Source organism: Syngnathus leptorhynchus, unplaced genomic scaffold, assembly GCF_054491065.1.
Source record: "Syngnathus leptorhynchus isolate UIUO unplaced genomic scaffold, UIUO_Slep HiC_scaffold_184, whole genome shotgun sequence".
Classification (NCBI taxonomy): domain Eukaryota; kingdom Metazoa; phylum Chordata; class Actinopteri; order Syngnathiformes; family Syngnathidae; genus Syngnathus; species Syngnathus leptorhynchus.
The window spans coordinates 23029-30704 of record NW_028232151.1 but is presented as its reverse complement, the minus strand read 5'-3'; positions in this window follow the sequence as shown (position 1 = coordinate 30704).

Sequence of the window (7676 nt, the reverse complement as noted above, 5' to 3'; positions counted from 1 at the left end):
CGTGCTTATCTCGGCGAGAAAAAGCGATTTCGGCAATAAAATTTAAAACGCGTGTAAAACATAAACCAAACGATGAAATTGGTTATTTCTTCATGTATAATGATCAACTCGATACTCCCTAGCCCCCAACAGCCTTTTTTTTCATAACACTTTAACCAGAGTGACGGGAGAGCGGCATTTCAGAAAACGTGCTTATCTCGGCGAGAAAAAGCGATTTCGGCAATAAAATTTAAAACGCGTGTAAAACATAAACCAAACGATGAAATTGGTTATTTCTTCATGTATAATGATCAACTCGATACTCCCTAGCCCCCAACAGCCTTTTTTTTCATAACACTTTAACCAGAGTGACGGGAGAGCGGCATTTCAGAAAACGTGCTTATCTCGGCGAGAAAAAGCGATTTCGGCAATAAAATTTAAAACGCGTGTAAAACATAAACCAAACGATGAAATTGGTTATTTCTTCATGTATAATGATCAACTCGATACTCCCTAGCCCCCAACAGCCTTTTTTTTCATAACACTTTAACCAGAGTGACGGGAGAGCGGCATTTCAGAAAACGTGCTTGTCTCGGCGAGAAAAAGCGATTTCGGCAATAAAATTTAAAACGCGTGTAAAACATAAACCAAACGATGAAATTGGTTATTTCTTCATGTATAATGATCAACTCGATACTCCCTAGCCCCCAACAGCCTTTTTTTTCATAACACTTTAACCAGAGTGACGGGAGAGCGGCATTTCAGAAAACGTGCTTATCTCGGCGAGAAAAAGCGATTTCGGCAATAAAATTTAAAACGCGTGTAAAACATAAACCAAACGATGAAATTGGTTATTTCTTCATGTATAATGATCAACTCGATACTCCCTAGCCCCCAACAGCCTTTTTTTTCATAACACTTTAACCAGAGTGACGGGAGAGCGGCATTTCAGAAAACGTGCTTATCTCGGCGAGAAAAAGCGATTTCGGCAATAAAATTTAAAACGCGTGTAAAACATAAACCAAACGATGAAATTGGTTATTTCTTCATGTATAATGATCAACTCGATACTCCCTAGCCCCCAACAGCCTTTTTTTTCATAACACTTTAACCAGAGTGACGGGAGAGCGGCATTTCAGAAAACGTGCTTATCTCGGCGAGAAAAAGCGATTTCGGCAATAAAATTTAAAACGCGTGTAAAACATAAACCAAACGATGAAATTGGTTATTTCTTCATGTATAATGATCAACTCGATACTCCCTAGCCCCCAACAGCCTTTTTTTTCATAACACTTTAACCAGAGTGACGGGAGAGCGGCATTTCAGAAAATGTGCTTATCTCGGCGAGAAAAAGCGATTTCGGCAATAAAATTTAAAACGCGTGTAAAACATAAACCAAACGATGAAATTGGTTATTTCTTCATGTATAATGATCAACTCGATACTCCCTAGCCCCCAACAGCCTTTTTTTTCATAACACTTTAACCAGAGTGACGGGAGAGCGGCATTTCAGAAAACGTGCTTATCTCGGCGAGAAAAAGCGATTTCGGCAATAAAATTTAAAACGCGTGTAAAACATAAACCAAACGATGAAATTGGTTATTTCTTCATGTATAATGATCAACTCGAGTCGAGCTCCAGGGAGAGAGGCTGATTTTTCGCTTTTTGAGGCCGACCGACGAACCGGCGCGGGGTGGACTCAAAAGCCCGCAGAGCCGTAGGCACTTAGAAAAGTTTCGCCTTTGGCTGTGAGCTCCAGGGGGAGAGGCTGGTTTTGCGTTATTTTAGGCCGGCTGGAGAACCGGCGCGGGTCGGACGCACAATCCCCGCAGAGCCGTGGGCACTTAGAAAATGTTTGCCAAGTTGGCTCTGAGCGCCTGGTACCTAATATGGAAGTATAGAGGCCGACTTTCGGGCAAGATCACGCCGCGTTAGGCTTCCAGGACCCCGGCTAAGCAATTTTACCGGGCCGCCCGGTTCTTTTTTTGAACCAGCCCGGTTCTTTTTACACTTCCAGCTGGAGCTCAGCAGCGGCTTTTTGCGCAAGATCACGCCGGGTTAGGCTTCCAGGACCTCGGCTAAGCAATTCTACCGGGCCGCCCGGTTCTTTTTTTGAACCAGCCCGGTTCTTTTTACACTTCCAGCTGGAGCTCAGCAGCGGCTTTTTGCGCAAGATAACGCCGGGTTAGGCTTCCAGGACCCCGGCTAAGCAATTTTACCGGCCCGCCCGGTTCTTTTTTTGAACCAGCCCGGTTCTTTTTACACTTCCAGCTGGAGCTCAGCAGCGGCTATTTGCGCAAGATCACGCCGGGTTAGGCTTCCAGGACCTCGGCTAAGCAATTCTACCGGGCCGCCCGGTTCTTTTTTTGAACCAGCCCGGTTCTTTTTACACTTCCAGCTGGAGCTCACGAGCGGCTTTTTGGACAAGATCACGCCGTGTTAGGCTTCCAGAGCCCCGGCTAAGCAATTTTACCGGCCCGCCCGGTTCTTTTTTTTAACCAGCCCGGTTCTTTTTACACTTCCAGCTGGAGCTCAGCAGCGGGTTTTTGGACAAGATCACGCCGTGTTAGGCTTCCAGAGCCCCGGCTAAGCAATTTTACAGGCTCGCCCGGTTCATTTTTTTAACCAGCCCGGTTTTTTTTACACTTCCAGCTGGAGCTCAGCAGCGGCTTTTTGCACAGTATCACGCCGGGTTAGGCTTCCAGAGCCCCGGCTAAGCAATTTTACCGGGTCGCCCGGTTCTTTTTTTAACCAGCCCGGTTCTTTTTACACTTCCAGCTGGAGCTCAGCATCGTGTAAAACATAAACCAAACGATGAAATTGGTTATTTCTTCATGTATAATGATCAACTCGATACTCCCTAGCCCCCAACAGCCTTTTTTTTCATAACACTTTAACCAGAGTGACGGGAGAGCGGCATTTCAGAAAACGTGCTTGTCTCGGCGAGAAAAAGCGATTTCGGCAATAAAATTTAAAACGCGTGTAAAACATAAACCAAACGATGAAATTGGTTATTTCTTCATGTATAATTATCAACTCGAGTCGAGCTCCAGGGAGAGAGGCTGATTTTTCGCTTTTTGAGGCCGACCGACGAACCGGCGCGGGGCGGACTCAAAAGCCCGCAGAGCCGTAGGCACTTAGAAAAGTTTCGCCTTTGGCTGTGAGCTCCAGGGGGAGAGGCTGGTTTTGCGTTATTTTAGGCCGGCTGGAGAACCGGCGCGGGTCGGACGCACAATCCCCGCAGAGCCGTGGGCACTTAGAAAATTTTTGCCAAGTTGGCTCTGAGCGCCTGGTACCTAATATGGAAGTATAGAGGCCGACTTTCGGGCAAGATCACGCCGCGTTAGGCTTCCAGGACCCCGGCTAAGCAATTTTACCGGGCCGCCCGGTTCTTTTTTTGAACCAGCCCGGTTCTTTTTACACTTCCAGCTGGAGCTCAGCAGCGGCTTTTTGCGCAAGATCACGCCGGGTTAGGCTTCCAGGACCTCGGCTAAGCAATTCTACCGGGCCGCCCGGTTCTTTTTTTTAACCAGCCCGGTTCTTTTTACACTTCCAGCTGGAGCTCACGAGCGGCTTTTTGGACAAGATCACGCCGTGTTAGGCTTCCAGAGCCCCGGCTAAGCAATTTTACCGGCCCGCCCGGTTCTTTTTTTTAACCAGCCCGGTTCTTTTTACACTTCCAGCTGGAGCTCAGCAGCGGGTTTTTGGACAAGATCACGCCGTGTTAGGCTTCCAGAGCCCCGGCTAAGCAATTTTACAGGGTCGCCCGGTTCTTTTTTTTAACCAGCCCGGTTTTTTTTACACTTCCAGCTGGAGCTCAGCAGCGGCTTTTTGCACAGTATCACGCCGGGTTAGGCTTCCAGAGCCCCGGCTAAGCAATTTTACCGGGCCGCCCGGTTCTTTTTTTTAACCAGCCCGGTTCTTTTTACACTTCCAGCTGGAGCTCAGCAGCGGCTTTTTGGACAAGATCACGCCGTGTTAGGCTTCCAGAGCCCCGGCTAAGCAATTTTACCGGGTCGCCCGGTTCTTTTTTTTAACCAGCCCGGTTCTTTTTACACTTCCGGCTGGAGCTCAGCAGCGGCTTTTTGGACAAGATCACGCCGTGTTAGGCTTCCAGAGCCCCGGCTAAGCAATTTTACCGGGTCGCCCGGTTCTTTTTTTAACCAGCCCGGTTCTTTTTACACTTCCAGCTGGAGCTCAGCATCGTGTAAAACATAAACCAAACGATGAAATGTGTTATTTCTTCATGTATAATGATCAACTCGATACTCCCTAGCCCCCAACAGCCTTTTTTTTCATAACACTTTAACCAGAGTGACGGGAGAGCGGCATTTCAGAAAACGTGCTTATCTCGGCGAGAAAAAGCGATTTCGGCAATAAAATTTAAAACGCGTGTAAAACATAAACCAAACGATGAAATTGGTTATTTCTTCATGTATAATGATCAACTCGATACTCCCTAGCCCCCAACAGCCTTTTTTTTCATAACACTTTAACCAGAGTGACGGGAGAGCGGCATTTCAGAAAACGTGCTTATCTCGGCGAGAAAAAGCGATTTCGGCAATAAAATTTAAAACGCGTGTAAAACATAAACTAAACGATGAAATTGGTTATTTCTTCATGTATAATGATCAACTCGATACTCCCTAGCCCCCAACAGCCTTTTTTTTCATAACACTTTAACCAGAGTGACGGGAGAGCGGCATTTCAGAAAACGTGCTTATCTCGGCGAGAAAAAGCGATTTCGGCAATAAAATTTAAAACGCGTGTAAAACATAAACCAAACGATGAAATTGGTTATTTCTTCGTGTATAATGATCAACTCGATACTCCCTAGCCCCCAACAGCCTTTTTTTTCATAACACTTTAACCAGAGTGACGGGAGAGCGGCATTTCAGAAAACGTGCTTATCTCGGCGAGAAAAAGCGATTTCGGCAATAAAATTTAAAACGCGTGTAAAACATAAACCAAACGATGAAATTGGTTATTTCTTCATGTATAATGATCAACTCGATACTCCCTAGCCCCCAACAGCCTTTTTTTTTCATGACACTTTAACCAGAGTGACGGGAGAGCGGCATTTCAGAAAACGTGCTTATCTCGGAGAGAAAAAGCGATTTCGGCAATAAAATTTAAAACGCGTGTAAAACATAAACCAAACGATGAAATTGGTTATTTCTTCATGTATAATGATCAACTCGATACTCCCTAGCACCCAACAGCCTTTTTTTTCATAACACTTTAACCAGAGTGACGGGAGAGCGGCATTTCAGAAAACGTGCTTATCTCGGCGAGAAAAAGCGATTTCGGCAATAAAATTTAAAACGCGTGTAAAACATAAACCAAACGATGAAATTGGTTATTTCTTCATGTATAATGATCAACTCGATACTCCCTAGCCCCCAACAGCCTTTTTTTTCATAACACTTTAACCAGAGTGACGGGAGAGCGGCATTTCAGAAAACGTGCTTATCTCGGCGAGAAAAAGCGATTTCGGCAATAAAATTTAAAACGCGTGTAAAACATAAACCAAACGATGAAATTGGTTATTTCTTCATGTATAATGATCAACTCGATACTCCCTAGCCCCCAACAGCCTTTTTTTTCATAACACTTTAACCAGAGTGACGGGAGAGCGGCATTTCAGAAAACGTGCTTATCTCGGCGAGAAAAAGCGATTTCGGCAATAAAATTTAAAACGCGTGTAAAACATAAACCAAACGATGAAATTGGTTATTTCTTCATGTATAATGATCAACTCGATACTCCCTAGCCCCCAACAGCCTTTTTTTTTCATAACACTTTAACCAGAGTGACGGGAGAGCGGCATTTCAGAAAACGTGCTTATCTCGGCGAGAAAAAGCGATTTCGGCAATAAAATTTAAAACGCGTGTAAAACATAAACCAAACGATGAAATTGGTTATTTCTTCATGTATAATGATCAACTCGATACTCCCTAGCCCCCAACAGCCTTTTTTTTCATAACACTTTAACCAGAGTGACGGGAGAGCGGCATTTCAGAAAACGTGCTTATCTCGGCGAGAAAAAGCGATTTCGGCAATAAAATTTAAAACGCGTGTAAAACATAAACCAAACGATGAAATTGGTTATTTCTTCATGTATAATGATCAACTCGATACTCCCTAGCCCCCAACAGCCTTTTTTTTCATAACACTTTAACCAGAGTGACGGGAGAGCGGCATTTCAGAAAACGTGCTTATCTCGGCGAGAAAAAGCGATTTCGGCAATAAAATTTAAAACGCGTGTAAAACATAAACCAAACGATGAAATTGGTTATTTCTTCATGTATAATGATCAACTCGATACTCCCTAGCCCCCAACAGCCTTTTTTTTCATAACACTTTAACCAGAGTGACGGGAGAGCGGCATTTCAGAAAACGTGCTTGTCTCGGCGAGAAAAAGCGATTTCGGCAATAAAATTTAAAACGCGTGTAAAACATAAACCAAACGATGAAATTGGTTATTTCTTCATGTATAATGATCAACTCGATACTCCCTAGCCCCCAACAGCCTTTTTTTTCATAACACTTTAACCAGAGTGACGGGAGAGCGGCATTTCAGAAAACGTGCTTATCTCGGCGAGAAAAAGCGATTTCGGCAATAAAATTTAAAACGCGTGTAAAACATAAACCAAACGATGAAATTGGTTATTTCTTCATGTATAATGATCAACTCGATACTCCCTAGCCCCCAACAGCCTTTTTTTTCATAACACTTTAACCAGAGTGACGGGAGAGCGGCATTTCAGAAAACGTGCTTATCTCGGCGAGAAAAAGCGATTTCGGCAATAAAATTTAAAACGCGTGTAAAACATAAACCAAACGATGAAATTGGTTATTTCTTCATGTATAATGATCAACTCGATACTCCCTAGCCCCCAACAGCCTTTTTTTTCATAACACTTTAACCAGAGTGACGGGAGAGCGGCATTTCAGAAAACGTGCTTATCTCGGCGAGAAAAAGCGATTTCGGCAATAAAATTTAAAACGCGTGTAAAACATAAACCAAACGATGAAATTGGTTATTTCTTCATGTATAATGATCAACTCGATACTCCCTAGCCCCCAACAGCCTTTTTTTTCATAACACTTTAACCAGAGTGACGGGAGAGCGGCATTTCAGAAAACGTGCTTATCTCGGCGAGAAAAAGCGATTTCGGCAATAAAATTTAAAACGCGTGTAAAACATAAACCAAACGATGAAATTGGTTATTTCTTCATGTATAATGATCAACTCGATACTCCCTAGCCCCCAACAGCCTTTTTTTTCATAACACTTTAACCAGAGTGACGGGAGAGCGGCATTTCAGAAAACGTGCTTATCTCGGCGAGAAAAAGCGATTTCGGCAATAAAATTTAAAACGCGTGTAAAACATAAACCAAACGATGAAATTGGTTATTTCTTCATGTATAATGATCAACTCGAGTCGAGCTCCAGGGAGAGAGGCTGATTTTTCGCTTTTTGAGGCCGACCGACGAACCGGCGCGGGGTGGACTCAAAAGCCCGCAGAGCCGTAGGCACTTAGAAAAGTTTCGCCTTTGGCTGTGAGCTCCAGGGGGAGAGGCTGGTTTTGCGTTATTTTAGGCCGGCTGGAGAACCGGCGCGGGTCGGACGCACAATCCCCGCAGAGCCGTGGGCACTTAGAAAATGTTTGCCAAGTTGGCTCTGAGCGCCT